Raw genomic sequence first — 8866 nt, 5'->3', positions numbered from 1 at the left:
AATAGATGTAAATATTGTAATTTTTACTTGATAACTGTTTTGTTATATGTAATTTTGCTATGTTAAAGTTAAAGCCTTCCTTTTTTGTTTAAACAGAAAAGGGGGAAATGATGGAGGAAGGTCATTGGTTAATTAAATAAAGAAACTCCTTGCCCTGATAGGTTAGAACATAGGTGGGTGGAGTAAACAGAACAGAATGCTGGGAGGAAGAGGAAGTGAGCTCAGAGACGTCATGCTCCCCTCTCCTGGGCAGACACACGATGAAGCTCCGACCCAGGAGGGACGTAGGCTAGAATCTCCCTGGTAAGCTACCTCGTGGGCTACACAGATTATTAGAAATGGGCTAGTCCAGGTGCGAGAGTTAGCCGAGAAGAGGCTAGATATAATGGGCCAAGCAGTGTTTAAAATAATACAGTTTATGTGTTGTTATTTTGGGGCGTAAGCTAGCAGGCGGCCTGGGTGCTGGGGACGCAGCCCTGCCACTCATATTACAACAGTCTCTGCCAGATCAGAGACCGTGAATATAGCCAGAACTCCAGTCTCATTCGGGAAGCAACCTCCTGCTAGACCAGAGGCCATCTAGGTGATCAGAAGTCTAGTGCCCAATGTGGTTAGAGACTCTCTACTTTACCATAGGCCTGGATATCCAGAAGTCCAGAAAGGAAATGTTAGCCAAGGAAGAAAACACCAGTCCAACAACAAATGACAAATCCAGAAATTGGTAACTAAACCTATGATCACTCCAAATCCAGATGCCAAAATCTAAGTGTGAGAACAAAAACAATAACATCCAGATCAATATGACAACACTAGAGGCTAGCCATCCCACTACAGCAAACCCTGAATATTATAACACAGCAGGAGCATAAGAAAGCAATCTGAAAACCAACTTTATGAAGATGATAGAAGTCGTTAAAGAGGAAATAACTAAATACCTTAAAGAAATTGAGGAAAAAAGCAATCAAAAAATTGAGGAAATCAATAAATCTCTTAAATAATGTCAAGTAAGCCAAAAAAGGTCAATAGAAATGAATAAAACTGCTCATTACCCAAAAATTGAAAGAAAAGCAATAAAGTAAACATTAACTGAGGAAATTCCAGAAATGGAAAATCTAGTAAGTGAAGAGGAACCACAGATACAAGTATCACCAACAGAATACAAGAGACTTCCTGAATAGAACATCAATCATGAAGACACTTAGATCAACAGTGAGTAAATCGGACTTCATGAACCTGAAAAGCTTCTGTAAGGCAAATGACACTGTCAATAGGACAGAACAGAAGCCTACAAAAGGAAAAGATCTTTACCAACACTACATCTGACAGAGGACTCATTGCCAAAATTTATAAAGAACTCAAGAAACTAGATATTAACAAACCAAATCATTCAATTAAAAAAATGGGGTCCAGATCTAAACAGGGAATTTTCAACAAATGACCAAGAAACACTTAAAGAAATGTTCAATATCCTTAGCCATTAGGGAAACACAAATCAGAAGGACTCTGATATTCCATTTTACAATTTACCTGTCAGAATGCCTAAGATCAAAAACACAAATGACAGTTCATGTTGGAGAGGATGTGAAACAAAGGGAACCCTGCTCCATTGCTAGTAGGAGTGACTACTTTGGAAATCAATGTGGCTACAGTTTCTCAGAAAATTTGGAAATGAACTACCTCAAGACTCAGCTATCCCACTCTTGAGCATGTACCCAAAGGATACTCAATCATACCAACAAGGACATTTGCTAAACTGTGTTCATAGCAGCTTTATTCAAAATAGTCAGAACCTGAAAACAACCCGGATATGCCTCTAGAGAAGAATGGATAAAGAAAATGTATACATTTACACATTGGAGGGTTACTCAGCTGTTAAAAACAACGACATTATGAAATTTGCAGGCGAATGGATGGAACTAGAAAAACATCATCCTGACAGAGGTAACACAGACCCAGAAATATAACCATGTTATGTAGTAACTTATAAGTGGATATGAGCTAAAAACTAAAGGATAACCATGCTATAATCCACAGACCCAGAGAGGCTAGATAACAACGGTTCAAGGGGGATGCTCAGATCTTCCTAGGAAGGGGAAATCGAAGATTTCCTGGGTTAATTGGGAGCTGGTGAGGAACAGAACATGAGAATTGGGTGGGGAGGGATGGAACAGGAGAGTACTAAAGAGACAACTGGAAAGTGGGGTACATCTGGGGGTAAAGTATAAAACTGATGAAAGGGAAATTCTGAGAAACCTACAAGGATGACCCAGCTAAGACTTGGAGCAATATGTAACCCAAACTGGCCATCTCCTGAAGCCAGATCAGACTTCCAGTGGAGGGAGTGGTACACCAAATTGGCCACATAACCTTTGTCCTACAGTCTGACTGCCTATGGGATGTGTTGCAGTTAAGGTAGCACAAAAATTGTGGTAGTGGCCAACCAATAATTGTTCCAGCTTCAGACCCATGCTTTGAGAATGATCTCACCCAAGACACTGCTTGGAGCACCAGGATCAGAGGCCGAATGACCCAAAGACCTAGGATAGAACCAAACATGATGGAAAAAGTCATTGAAATAATGCCTAGTGATATTCTGCTATACTCATAGATAGGTGCATAGCCCAATTGCCATCAAAGAAGATTCATCCAGCAACTGATGGAAACAGACAAAGAGACACACAGTCAAACATTAGGCTAAGCTCAGGGGATCTTGCTGAACAGAGGGAGAAAGGATTGCAGGAGAATATGGGATAATGACATCACAAGAAAACCCACAGAATCAACCCTGGGCTCATAGGAGCTCACAGAGACTGAACTGACAACAGGGAAGCCTGACCTGACCATTTGCATACATTTGACAGTTTGGTCTTCTTGTGGAACTTCTAACAGTGGGAGCAAGGGATATCTCCAACTCTTTTACTGACTTTAAGGCCCTTATTCCTCATATTGAATTGCCTTGCCCAGCATTAATATAAGGGGAGGTGCTTATTCCTACTGCAACTTGATATGTCATGCTTTATTGATATCCATGGGAAGTCTTCCTTTTTCTGAATAAAATGGAAGAGGGAAGGATGGGGGAACATGGAGGGGGGGGGGGACTGGGAGGAGAGGAAGGTATACTGTAGTCTGGATGTCCAAAAAATAATAATAAATATCAGTTCACATTTCAAAATTTTTAAGTCACAGTAGAAATATCTGTGATGTAATTTCATATTTTATTTTATAAACCCCAGACATTATAGTTCAAAAACATTATTAATTAGCTTTATATTGGTACACTTGCTTTACTGGATCAAGTACTAGCAATTCAAAAATATAACTAGGTTGAAATGCTTTGAGAAGAAATATGAGGCAAGGTCTACCATGTTTCTCCTGTTGTAGTCTAGAAGGATCCGCGTTCAGATATGCATGCATAAAAGAGGATTCAGTAGCTTGTCTCCCAGGAGATCTCAAAAGCCCTAGCAATATGGAATCTGACCTTACCTTCATTATGTTTGCAAAACTGAGAACTGCTCAGGTGACTCATACTCTCAAACTCACAAATAAATGAATGCTTATCCAACGGCAAGCATTCACAAGCATCCATTCCACTGACCAGGATAGAGTGGCCCTCTATTTGTAACACTTGAGGTATTTCCTGCCTTTGGCCTGCTAATAGAGTTTAGCATCTACAGATAATACCAGTAGAGTCTTGACCCCTAGCTTAGGAAACTCAAGTAAGAGATCAATTTGGCTAGGTATTATTCTCTTCTCTTCTTTCCCCCCTCTGAAATTGCCTCCAGCTGGCTAAGACTCTACACATGTCCATGGCTCTTATACACATGACCCCCATTCCAGATTCTGATAACCTGTTCAGCCCTTGGGCTCTTTAAGTTGTGTGATGAAAACTTCAACTTAGACATCTCCTCAGTTCTACATCATTTTAATACCCTGCTCATACCTTCAAAATTGAACTCTAAAAAATGCATCTCCTTGACTGATCCTTATTTGAATGTGCCATCTATATCTATTAGTATCCTGACTGGCAGACAAAAGAAGGTGACTAATCTCAAGAGACATGTAAGCAGAGGCTATTTTTTCATTCCCGGCTGCCCAGACCAGAAATAATTACTCAGAGACTATAATAATTAAATCACTGCTTGACCAATCACTTAAACATATTACTAGCTATCTCTTATATCTTAAATTAACCCATTTCTATTAATTTGTTATTAAGCCACATGGCTGTGGCTTACCAGGAAAAGTTTCAACATCTGTCTCCTCTAGCAGCTACATGGCTTCTCCCTGGCTCTTCCTTCTTTTTCCTAGCATTTAGTTTAGTTTCCTGCCTAGCTCTAATCCGCCCTATCACAGGCAAAATCAGCTTCTTTATTCATTAACCAACAAAAGTATACATGTACATAAGAACTTCCCACATCAGAGACACATAACCACTCTAAGACAATAGAAATAACCAGGGCCCCACTAAACAATGTCTCTAATATGTTTCCCCCGTAAATACTGTAGTCCTTATTTCTCTGTCTCTGAACCAGTTCAGTATATTTCTCCACACAGGTGGGGACTCCCCTCCCTTTAATCTTTGCAGGCCTCCTTCTCTATCCCAGACTTGTTTGCAATATCTTACTTTTCTAATGCTGAATCATTCCACCAGGTTTGACTTTTTAATATTTCACATATTATTCTACGCTAGCTGTTTCCTAACTCCACTTGTATATCTAAACTCATGAGTTTGCTGTCACAGGCAACTGGTTACTTTAAAAGTAATACATATTTTGTTAGTTTGAGACCAAATTATTAATATTTTCTTTTAGGTTTTAAAAGAATGATGAAATTTTTCATACATAATACAATCAAGAGCATAAAGCCTGAATAACTCATTCAAAAGCAAATGAAATAAGCCTTTTTCTGGCAGAGGTTGAAGTAAAAAGAAAAATCCTGGTGATTAAGCACCAAGACTAGGAAGATATTTGCTTCACAAATAGAGCCCACAGAGAGAAAAGCACTTGCCTAGTTGGAAGAGGAATTTTGCCTATACCTGCTGTTTCAGTAATTATTGCTCAGTGAATTAAGTCTGTTCACAAAAAAGCTTAAACTTGTCCTTTTGTCTGTGAGCCTTAGTTCTTAGCTGAGACATCTCTCCAAACCCAAAAATGTTAAGGCATACATTATTCAGGCATGTACAAAGAACTGGGGGGACATTTTAGAATTCATGTAGCTGAGTTTCTCTTACATAACTTCTTGCTTACAACATAACACATGCATTTATGCGTATGGATCATGTCATTTATACTGCAGGATTATGAAATAGTTCTAATACAAGTTGAGAACCATCTCTTCAGTAAATTCTACTTTCTTAATATTTGCTTTGCTTTGTGTAGTTAAAAGGACCGCTTATCTCCTGAGGCATTACTGCATCCTAACTATTGAAGATTATCTTGCATTCCATTAGAGGAACTGCCTGATTCTCTGTAAACCAAGACCCTAGTAGGGGCCTGCTCATTTCTCCAGTCCTGTCCAAGGACCTGCTCATTCCTCTAGCCTTGACATTCTTAATGAAATGTGGAGCATTTTGTTCTGGCCTTCCTCTTGTGCCTGCTTCCTCTATAAAATTATAGAAACATAACATGCAAACATTCACTAGCAATTTGGAGACTAAATGACCTAGACGTGCCTGCCTCACTCAGCCTGGTTGCTTATGCACCAGTACACAATAACTCAATGTACAAACAAAACTGAAAAGTCTTCTATACATAAGTCATTCTACAACCACAGGAATGTTAAATACTTCAGCACAAAGCAACAGCATATCTCTTTCTCTCTTTTACTTTTTGGAGGAGCCACAAGAACAGTATTAGTGACATGTAGGAGAACAAACAGTCTCTACTGAATAAGACAGCTTTTTTACCACATTAAGATCTATTCTGCTTGGGGCAATGTTAAGATTAAAGAGATGATGTCACTAATAACATACAGGCTCATAAAACACTAAGCAATTATTGTGACCTTAATATGAAACTTAGAGTTCAGGATCTCAATATTGCTTCATAATGGCCTCACAGTCATTTAAATTCGCTTGTAGTTTGTCATATTTCTATTTTCTGGTTTCATCTAAGCCACCTTGAACTTAGATTGTACAGAAGAGTTTTTATTTCTTTGCTAACAGTGTATTTGTGAATTGCATGGGACTCAAAGGGGAATGACAATGAATTACATAAAATACCAAAAAAAAAAAAACAGTCACCCAGTTTCTAGTTTGTTCAGAACGTCCACAGTGAGCGAAGGATCACTGTACACAATCAGCCAGCATGACGAGAAGATAGTATCCTGGAAAAATATCTGTTAAGTATCAAGACTTGCTGTTGAGGGCTGGGTTGACCCAAGGCTTTCCCTGAGGCTCTGATATATAGAGAAGTAGTGTAGCTCCCTGTCTAAAACCAGGATATGTTTGCAGAGCCAGAGCTGGTTCCTGATCAGGACATGGTCATGGGGGTTGGGTACTGGGTCCTGAGAACCCAACTCCTCGACCCTAAGGGGCTGTGTTTATCAGTCCCAAGACTCCTGATGCCCTTGAGATTCCCTGTGTTCCCCTGGTGCAACATTTGATTAGCCTCCTGCTGACTGTGTGCCATTGTATGATAGTTTCTGCTGACTTTGTCCCATTTTTCTCCTGGGAATAGCACATTAAAAGCTGTTCTTAATAAGCTTGCTTAGCAAAAGACATAGCTTGTGCCAGATCTCCAAAACCCCAGCTTTCCTATCTTTTTTTTTTGTATTTTCAAATTTGTGTGTGAGAGAGCATATGTGTGTGAGAGTGGTGTGTGCGTGTGGGTGGGTGTGAGTGGGTGTGGGGGTGTGGGTGTTAGCCGGGGTGAGGGGGTGTGGGTGTTAGCGGGGTGAGGGGACACCTACACATGCCACAGAGCACCTGTGGCAGGCAGAGGATGGCTTGTGGGAGGTTCTTTCCTTCCACTGTGTAGGTTCTGGGTCTCAAATTCCGGGCATCAGGCTCAGTAATAAGTATTTTAATCACTGAGCCATCTCAGTGGTTCAGGAAGTTTTCTTAACTACCCAGTTCTCAGCTTCCAATCTGTAAACTGAGGCTAATGACACTGAAGTCTTCATGATGACTTGCTTAGGTAAATAAAGTACCACATATAAAATGCTTAATATAGAGTTAATTCACTTACAAGTATCTCTATCCACAAGATCAAGATAAAATAATAAGATCGTGTAATGTAATAATGGAGGAAAGAACATTAGCACATTTACTTTATATTAGTATAAATATTACAAAAGAAATTACAGTTTCATCCTTTATACTTAAAGACATTGTCTATCCCTATACATTAACTAGTTTAGAATTGTTTTCCATATTAACCATTTTGAGAATGTATTTATTAATTTATTTTTATGTGCAGCAGTGTTCTGCACGTTTGTATGCCTCTGTACTATGTGTGAGCCTGGTATCTGCAGTCCAGAAGAGGTGTCAGCGGATGCTGGGAAAACAGGTCTTCTGCAAGTGCGATACCTACTCCTCACCACTGAGTCATTGCCACACTCCCCATTTTTCTTTAATTTTTAATACCTGAAAACATAAAAGCTAAGCATATTCATGGTTATTGTGATGTTTTAACATGTATAATGTTTAATTTAGGTTAAATACATCTCAAATAGTTATCATTTTATAGTGAATACATTAAAAATAATGTATCGTAGCTTTTTGAATATACAGTATATTATCTTTATCTATAGTCAACTTTCTATGCAATGGTAAACTAGAACTTGTTACAATAACCTACTTCACTGGCTCTCCCTCCCCACTACTCTCTTTTTTTTTTAACTTTTTTTTTTATTGAGAAAAGAGAAAAAAAAACAAATTTCCTCCTCCTCCCAGCCTCCCATTTCCCTCCCCCTCCTCCCACCCTTCTCCCCCTCCCCCCACTCCTCTCCCCCTCCCTCTCCAGCCCAAAGAGCAGTCAGATTTCCCTGCCCTGTGGTAAGTCCTAGGTCCTCCCCCCTCCGTGCATTTCTAGGAAGGTGAACATCCAAACTGGCTAGGCTCCCACAAAGCCATCACATTACGTAGGATCAAACCCCCGTGCCATTGTCCTTTGCGTCTCATCAGCCCTCATTGTTGGCCATGCTCAGAGAGTCCAGTTTTATCCCATGCTTTTTCAGTCACAGTCCAGCTGGCCTTGGTGAGCTCCCAATAGATCAGCTCCACTGTCTCAGTGGGTGGGTGCTCCCCTCGTGGTCCCGACTTCTTTGCTCATGTTCTCCCTCCTTCTGCTCCTCATCGGGACCTTGGGAGCTCAGTCCAATGCTCCAGTGTGGGTCTCTGTCTCTGTCTCCAACCATCACCAGATGAAGGTTCTATGATGATATGCAAGATATTCGTCAGTATTGCTATAGGATAGGGTCATTTCAGGTTCCCCATCCTCAGCTGCCCAAGGAACTAACTGGGGACCTCGGCTTGGGTATCTGGGAGCCACTCTAGGTTCAAGTCTCTTGCCAACCCTAAGGTGGCTCCCTTAACTAAGAACCGTGCTTCCGTGCCCCCCCCATCCAACCTGTGGGGGATGTAGCTCAGTGGTAGAGCGCATGCTTTGCATGTATGAGGCCCCGGGTTCGATCCCCGGCATCCCCACTACTCTCTTAAGTCTCTTAGTAATTACTCTCTATTCTCAACATCTATGACATCATCTTTTTCAGATCCACTTATAAGTAAGATCCTGCAGTCCTTGCCATTCTCTGCCTGGTTCACACCATAATGATAAACAGGTGAACCCATGTCACAAATGACAGTGTGGAACTCCCTCCGTTGTCTTGGGTATTTGAACACTTGGACCTCAGTTGGTGGCACTGC

General features: G+C 40.6%; 1 non-coding gene across 1 annotated transcript; it reads left to right on the top strand.

Moving 5' to 3' along the window:
* The first annotated feature begins 8575 nt into the window (after nt 1-8575).
* Trnaa-ugc lies at nt 8576-8647 on the top strand. Its single transcript has one exon. It is a non-coding gene; the product is annotated as a tRNA-Ala (tRNA).
* Nucleotides 8648-8866: the final 219 nt, after the last annotated feature.

Source organism: Microtus oregoni, unplaced genomic scaffold, assembly GCF_018167655.1.
Source record: "Microtus oregoni isolate MIOR12 unplaced genomic scaffold, Mior012 000006F_ref0000085, whole genome shotgun sequence".
In the NCBI taxonomy this organism is placed as follows: domain Eukaryota; kingdom Metazoa; phylum Chordata; class Mammalia; order Rodentia; family Cricetidae; genus Microtus; species Microtus oregoni.
This window is presented reverse-complemented; position numbering and strand designations above follow the sequence as displayed.